Source organism: Macaca nemestrina, chromosome X (genome assembly GCF_043159975.1).
Source record: "Macaca nemestrina isolate mMacNem1 chromosome X, mMacNem.hap1, whole genome shotgun sequence".
NCBI lineage: Eukaryota > Metazoa > Chordata > Mammalia > Primates > Cercopithecidae > Macaca > Macaca nemestrina.
In genome coordinates, this window is record NC_092145.1 from 2524025 (window position 1) to 2533051 (window position 9027).

Here is a 9027-nt window from a genome sequence, read left to right on the forward strand (position 1 = left end):
TCCCTGTGGCCTCTTCCCGCGGTGAGGTCCGCGGGTGGCTGGGTGGGGAGATGGTCAAGCTCTTGGGTTGGTGTGAGGGCTGATGGGTTGCGGCTGTGGGCTGAGTGCGGCTGTGGGCTGCATTGTCATCCCAGAGGCCCAAAGAAGCCATGAGTAGGGACTTAAGCCCACAGAGCCGGCCACCTGCCTGGGCACAAAGCTCAGCTGCAGTGCTCACCCGCCGTGGGACCTGGAGTGTCTGTCCCTGCTCTGTGAAGTGATAACAGGGTGAAGTGTTAAGAAACAGGGTGCTGGGGAAAAGGGAGGTGCCCCCACATGCGGGCATGCACATATATATGCTGAGGGCTCTGAGGGTGCATGGAGCAGAGGTGGGGTGGCTGGTGCTGTGAGGGTGACACTGGAAGGGAGCCTATCTTGCACCCCATGTCTCCCTAGGGCCAGGAGGCCGCTCGGTGGGAGGGCAGCTTCTGCCCACCACACTGCACTTTGGGTTCCCTGCTAACCTACTTCAGGGGCCCCACCCTGAGGCACTCCCAGTCTTGCGAGAGGCCTCATGGGTGGGGAGAGACCTGTCACCAACGCCGGGTCAGGTAAGAAGGGGTGGGGTGGCCACGCCTGAGGGTGACTCACACGAGCAAAGCCTGAGCCTCCAGCCAGCTGGACAATCCGGGAAGCCCTAAGTAGGTCAGAATGACTGGAGCCACTGCAGCGTGCACGGTGGTAGGATGGTGAGGCCAGAGCACAGGCAGTGACCACCTCAGACCTTCCTTGTGGCCCGGGCCAGGCCTGACCCTGAGGGCAGCGGGGAACCGTGGAGGGTCATGAGCAGGAGAGGGGCAAAGTCTGGTGTAGGATTCTGCCATATGCTGCTTGGGCCACGTGCCGAGCCGTTCGCGAGTTGCTGTGAAGAAATACTTGAGGCTGGGTCATTTACAAAGACAGCGGGTTTGTTTTGGCTCAGCAGCACCGGCATCTGTTACTGGTGGGGCCTCAGGAAGCTTCCACTTATGGCAGAAGGCAAAGGGGGAGCAAGAGAGAGGCAGAGGAGGTGAACTCACAGTGAGAATTCAACTCCTTCCGGAGGTGAGGACAGCACCAAGCCATTCATAAGGGATCCAACCCCATGACCCAAACGCCTCCCACCAAGGCCCCACCTCCAACATTGGGGGTTGCATTTCAACCTGAGATTTGGAGGTGATGAACGTCCAAACCACATCAGGTCGCTGCATGGAGAATGGGCCAAACAAGAGAGAGGAGAGTGATGGCAAGGCAGGCAGAAGCAGAGCGTGGAGGGCTTTGGTGGAGGGAGGGAGAGCCATGGGCCTGGCCAAGGGGAAGGGGAGGGGCACAGTCTGGGGAAGCCCCACAGGGGCTAGTTTGGGAATGTGGTTTGTAACCAGAAGATCTTGTCACAGCCAAGCTTCCCGAGGAGAGCATCCACCTGGGAGAGTGTCACAAGGCCTGGGCTGGCCCTACAGAAGCTGGAGTAGGGGACACTGAGCTCCCAGATCTGCTGGTGCCCAGACAGGGCCTGCTTCTGTTTATCTGACTGGCCAGGCTCCAGCTGTGCAGCCGAATCCAGCAGGTGGTACCCTTAAAACCCTGGCCTGTTGGGCACGGTGGCTCACGCCTATAATCCCAGCACTTTGGGAGGCCAAGGCAGGCGGATTGCTTGAGCCCAGGAGTTTGAGACTGACCTGGGCAACAGAGCAAGAACCTATCTCTACAAAAATTAAAAAGAAAAATTAGGAGTGGAGGCACACATCTGTAGTCCCAGCTACTCAGGAGGTCGAGGGCCAGTGGATCACTTGAGCCTGGGAAGGTGAGGCTGCAGTGAGCCATGATGGCACCACTGCACTCCAGCCTGGGCGACAGTGAGACCCCCCTCCAGATCAAAAAACAAGAGAAAAAGCCCAGTCTTGCCACTGACTTGCTAGGTAGGTGACACCAGGTGGGGCCCTTCTCATTGGGCATGCTAGAAGAGTCTCAATCCCGGGATGGGACAGGCAGGCAGATGACAGCCTGATTTTGGCTGCTGCTGCCTCTGTGGAGGGATCTCTGGTTTTGGGCCCTCTCACCTGTCTTGAGCTGAGGTGCCTCTCTCTCATCACTCTGGGCTCCCCTGTCCTCACGGTGGCCTGGCCTCAGGTGCCCTCCCCAAGTCCATGTTGGGATTGGCTAGGCCAGGCGTCTTGCATACCATGCTTCACAGACAGGCTGTGACCTGCCTCTCTGCTGCCTCAAAGCAGCAATGTGCTTATAAATGGTTAACAACCAGCTTTCCAGGAAAGGAAATGTACACGTATGTATGTAGGCATGGATCTCTCTCCCTTCCTCCCCTGTCTCTTTCTCTATATACACACAGGCACATGCATACATATACATGAACACACAATTTACAAATAATAAAATCCACAATATATAAAAAATGCAACAAAATATACAATATACTCTTCACTGTAAATTCCACATGGCCAATCGATACTCACAAAATACCTCCATTGACTTTTACTGAGTTCTTGTATCTGTATCCAGTACTTGATTGCAACGGATGGACAGGGGTGGTTCCCACATATATGTTGGCTGATGTTTTCATTTATTTTAATAAGATAAACTTGAAGCAGCTAAGATGAACAACTTCTTTGCTTAATTGGATGATAGTTTTCAAATACCAGAAATGTTTCTTTTTCTTTTTGTTTTCTATTTATAATGTAATGACCACAGACCCAGCGTTCTTCAGTTTAATCTGCAATGTTAGCATTTTTCTCATCACTTTCTAAAGTCTAGGCAATCAACAAAGCAGTAATACATCAAGCCCTGGCATGCCGTGGCATGCCGAGCTCTGTGGTGTAATACTTCCACTTGGCCAGTCTTGAGCTACCAACATGAAGTCACTGAAGGTGACCTTGGGAAGAGATTCCAGGATTTCCACCACACACATCTGACAGATGTCAACACACAGCAACAGTAAAGCATGCTCGAATCATGAAGATGTGAGTTTTGAGTATCTCCTTTGTTTTTCATATAATTTGTCAGTTTACATAATTTAACTTTTAATAATGATATTGTTTGTTTAGCTCTCAAAATTCCTGGACGTTTAACATCTATTAGAATGGGTAAAACAAAAACTACTGACCACACCAAGTGTTGGTTTAACACGGAGGAGATGTGGAGCACCGGGGGTACCTGTGCGTTTCTGGTGGGAAGGGAAAATGGGGCAGCCACTTGGGAAGACACTTCGGCAGTGTCTGAAAACGTTAAACATGCACCTACCACATCAGCCAACAATTCCACTCCTAGATATTTACTCAAGACAAAGGGGTTGATGTAACCATACAAAGACTCATACTCCAATGTTCACAGCAGCTTTTTCATAATAGCCCCAAACAGGAAACAGCCCAAATGTTCATCAGGTGAGTGGTTGGACAAGCCGCAGTGCATCCACACCACGGAATACTACTCAGCAGGGAGAAGTGAGCTCCCAATGTGCGAGCTCATTTTCATGGGACTCACGGTGATGCTGCGGAGCCAACAGTGAACCGACTCCACTGCTCCAGCTCGCCCCTGGCCAGCTGCCTGCCCCTCGTCAAGCTGCGTCACTGACTGATGAGCCACATGAGGCCACCAGGGGTGTCTGCCAGTGGGGAGACAGTGGTGATCACAGAAGTGTGCCTGGGGGACATGTGACATAAGCCTATTGAAAATGGAGTTCACTATGGAGAGGGATGAATACTAAAATCAAAGGCCATAGCATTTCCAGCTTGTCTTTGTGCAGAAGACAATGTGAGGAGCACATTGAAAGCCGCAGCAGAAGGTTGGGGAGTGCCACGGGAACACAGCAGGATGTCTGCATTTCTTGTAAATGATATCCGCCCCCTGCCTGTTGCAAAGAATTCAAGCAGCATTGATGAGTGTCAGCTGCAGAGGTTTCATGTAGGGGACCTCCAGAAACAGTATCAGCATTGTGGGGACACTGCTTTCCTGCAGCTCAGCTTGTGAACACACCTCCCACTCACAGACGTGCACACTCACACACTTGCCCGCATGCAGACACACTTGCACACACACCCTCACACATACATACACGCACACACTTGTGCACACACGTGTGTGCACACACCTGCACACACTCGCACACACCTGTGAACACACTCGTATACATCTGCACACTTGCACACACACATTACCACGTGTGCACACCTGCGTGCACACACACACACCCACACACACTCACTCTTGCACACACCCACACACTTGTCCACACACCCATACACTCACAACCACACTCAAGCACTCACACACCTGAGCACATACACCCCCCAAACACTTGTGCACACACACATGCACACACCTGCACACATACTTGCACACATTCGTACACCCACACACACACACTAGCACACTCACACACCTGCACACAGTTGCACACACCACACGCATGTACATACACTTGCACATACACTCAGACACTCGCACACACACTTGTACACACTGTCAATCCATTCTAGACTTGTATTTGCCATTTAATGTCTCTTGAGCATCAACCTCTTCTAAGGGATTCAGCTGGGACAAGGACCTGGGAAGTGTTACTTGCATTTTGTCTTAGTCCCTATGGGCTGCTATAACAAAAATACTTTAGACTGGGTGGCTTATAAACAACAAACAGTTATTGCTCACAGTTCTGGAGTCTGGGAAGGCCATGATCAAGGCACCAGCAGGTTCAGAGTCTGGCGAGGGCTGGTTTCTCAAATTGTGGAAAGGACAAGCTGGCTCACAGGGTCTCCTGTAAGGGCACTAATCTCATTCATGGTGGTGCAGCCCTCGTGACCTACTCACGTTCTAAATGCCCCATCTCCTACTACTGTCACCTTGGTTATTCAGTTTTAACATGAATTTTGGGGGTACACATGCAAGTCCCCACTCCCCCCACCACATACACATACACCCCCCCACACATCACATACCCCCACCCCCACAATCTATACATGCACACACACACATTTACAGTTGTACCACACACACTCCTGTGACACATACATGACACTCCCACACATTCACTTATGATTTGGCATAAGTGGGATCTCACTAGGTGATGCTTTTAAAAAATCATAAACACCTTGGTGGTTTAGGAGTCTTCATAGTCAGTTCCCTCTAGGGTTTTAAGTGGATTGACATAATTCTTTTCATTTGTTCAGTCTCTGTAGTGATGTCTCCTCTCTCATTTCCTCATCATGTACAGTTTTCTTGGTACTCAACAAGGATTGTAAGAGATTTATACATTTCATTGGTCTTTTTCAAATAAAAAAATAGATTTTGACTCATGTTTTCCTCCATTTTTAATTTTCTGCTTCATTCATATTAGTTTTTTCTTTATTAATTCCATTTGGCTATTTTCTTTTGGTTTAGTTTTCATTCTTTTTTTAAAATTTCCTGAGATAAAAACCAACCTTTGCCATCTTCCTTCTTGAACAACTAAGGCACTCAAAGGCTGCAATTTCCTTCTAAATGTAGATTATTTTTTGGAATCAAAATCATGTCCTTTAATTGCCTTTTATACTAAGTTGTAGCATAGACATGAATCCATTTACAGCACGGCATTTCAATCAAAATACTGAGGAAGACAGCATGTGTGTGTCTGTGTATATATTTTCTGCATGGACTTTTTTTAATCTTTACAATTTATCCGGTATATCTTTTGGGTTTTTGGAGTAAAATTGGTGTGTTATTATTGATATCAGCAATATCTTCCATGATAGAAAAGTTAAGGTTTTATGAAGTTTTGAAAACTTTTCAAAAATAAATTTAATACAGTTTCTGATAATTTCTTTAAGATTTCAGAAAGTCAAGAGTGTACAGATATTGATCCTCAGGAGCTTCATTTACCTGGCCCATCACCGAAGAGGCAGAAATGGAAGACCAGGCTGAGGGAGGCTGGGGAGAGGAGTATCCGGAGGCTGAAGAGGAAGATGATGAAGAAGATGCCGAGGAAGAACGAGAAACTGAGGTGACGGCAGCTGGCAGTGAGTGTGGGTTTCTTACTTTACAGACACACCCTGTGGCATTCTTTTTGATATGGGAACTAACTTGTAAGAGAAACGCAGTTTCTCCATAGGTTTTCTAAAAGGATATGATGGTCTGAATTTGCATTGGCTGACACATGAGGGAGCTCTTACAATGGCGCTAGTGCCACTTTTATGCTTTTGGAGTGCACGTTCAGGGCTGAAAAGCTCTGGAAGCAGGCATGTCAGTTCCTGCTCCAGGGAGCCTCATGTGTTAAATGACACCCATGGGTCACTGGATAAGGTCATTCAAAATATATCCTCTGGGGGTATCCAGTTGTCCATCAGCCTGGCAGATCTCTGCGTGGTGAGGAAGAGAGCTGCTTTCTATGCCTGTTAGGAGAGCCAAATTGTTTTCCATGTGTAGAACTTTTAAAATTACAAATACCACCCACTGACTACATTCCTATTTCAATAGGGAGCAGCAGTATATGTGGGCATAGCATTGGCTGGGTGAATACAATTTCATACTTTCATATTCCAAAGCTACAGATAGATAGTTTTTAAAGGTAATTATATGTTTAAAGAGAAGTGTCCAATCTTTTTTTTTTTTTTTTTTTTCTGAGATGGAGTTTCCCTCTGGTCACCCAGGCTGGAATGCAATGGCACAATCTTGACTCACTGCAACCTCTGCCTCCTGGGTTCAAGCGATTCTCTTGCCTCAGCCTCTCGAGTAGCTGGGATTACAGGTGCATGCCACCATGCCCAGCTAATTTTTGTAGTTTTAGTAGAGACAGGGTTTTGCCATGTTAGCCAGGCTGGTCTCGACCTGACCTCAGGTGATCCACCCACCTTGGCCTCCCAAAGTGCTGGGATTACAGGCATGAGCCACCGCGCCCAGCCGAATCTTTTAAAACTTTGATGTATTAGTATCTTTTGAGTGATTTGGGTATTTCAAATTAAAGTGTGTATTCAATCTGTACCCTAAACATTATGGCCAGTGATGTATTTGGTGTTGAAATTGTATCTGTCAATAACCTTGACACTTTATTATCGCTAAATGCAGATTTTACCGTGTCCTATAGGTTTGCTATTAAACATTCTTCTTTGCTTTGCTTTAGGGATAGACTGTAATTTTGCTTTCCATTCCCTTCTTGATTTCATGCTTATATAGTGCAGTTTATCTTAATTTCTGAGTAATTATGATTTCATGGTGTTTTTTTTGAGACAGGGTCTCATTGTCACCCAGGCTGGAGTGCACTGTTGCGATCTTGGCTCACTGCAACTTCTGCCTCCCGGGCTCAAAGGATCTTTCCACCTCAGCCTCCCAAGTAGCTGGGACTACAGGCATGCGCCACCACAGCCTGCCAATTTTTGTTATTTATTGTAGAGATGGGGTTTTGCCATGTTGCCCTCTGGTCTTGAATTCCTGAGCTCAAGTGATCAACCCTCCTCGGCCTCCCAAAGGGCTGAGATTACAGGCATGAGCTACCACACCCAGCCAATCATGTTTTATTGTGTATTTTAGTTCTATTGGATAATAATCTGAGGATGTGTTGCTTAAAATATCACCTTTTCGAATTAAGGTAGTTTGGGGGCTGCTTGAGTTCTCTAGGGATGCCATAACAAAGTTCCATAAGCTAGGGGGCTTCAACAGCAGAAATGGACTGTTTCTCAGTTCTGGAGGCCAGAAGTCAGAGATCGAGGTGTTGGCAGGGCAGGGTTCCTCCTGGGGGCTGTGAGGGAGAATCTATTCCAGGTCTTTCCCCAGCTTCCAGGACTTTCCTGGCCATCTTTGGTGTTCCTTGATTTGTGGCAGCCTCTCCCCAATCTCTGCCTTCATCTTCACACAGCCCTCTTTCTCCCTGCATAGAAGGCGCTGTGTCCACATTTCTTCTTTTTATAATGATACAGTCATATTGGATTACAGCCCACCCTAATGACCTCATTTTAACTTGATTACCTCTGTGAAGATCCCCAAATAAGGTTCCATTCTGAGGTACCGGGGGTTTGGGCTGTAATATATTTTTTTTTTAGGGGGAGGAGGGAGGCAGACACAATTCAATGGATAACAGAGGCTGAATACATAAATAATTGTAAAAAATGTTACAGACTCTGAAACAGCTTTTCTATATATCTCTAAAATCTGGTTGACAATTGTACTATTCAATTTCCTTTACATTTTTACTTGTTTTTTTGTTGACTGTATCTGTCTGATTTAATGACAATATATTAGAACATTCCATTGTAATTGCATTTTCTTGAAGTCTTCCTTCATGTCTAGTCATTTTTCTTTATGCATTTAGTTGCTGTGTGTTTGTGCTTACTGCATTATGACTGTATTAGAGCTCTAACATACATATACACATGACACATATATACTGATGAATACATGATACATATTATAGCCAGGCACTGTGGCTCATGCCTGTAATCCCAGCACTTTGGGAGGCTGAGGCAGGCAGATCACTTGAGGCTAGGAGTTCGAGACCAGCCTGGTCAACATGGTGAAACCCTGTCTTTACTAAACATAACAAAAATTGGCCAGGTGTGGTGGTGAGCCTGGGCGACAGAGCAAGACTTGGTCTCAAAAAAAAAAAAAAAATCCAAAAAACCACACCAAAAATACACATTCTATCCATGCCACGTATATAATATATATCATATCGTGTGCGTGTGCGTGTGTGTGTGTGTGTGTGTGTAGAGAGAGAGAGAGAGAGATTTTAAGGAATCAGCTCACGTGACATAGAGGTTGGCAAGTCACTGGAGACTCAGGAAAGAGTTTAGTTTGAGTCCAAAGGCTTGAGTTGGAGGCAGAATTCCTTCCTCTTTGGGTGACCTCAGTCATTTTCTCTTTAGTCCTTCAACTGATTGGATGAAGCCCACCCACAGCATGGAGAACAATCTGCTGTACTCACTCTTCTCGTTTAGATGCTAATTTTATTTAAAAACACCCTCACAGCCACATCTAGACTGGTGTTTGACCAAAACTGGGTACTGTAGACTGGCCAGGTTGATGCATAAACCT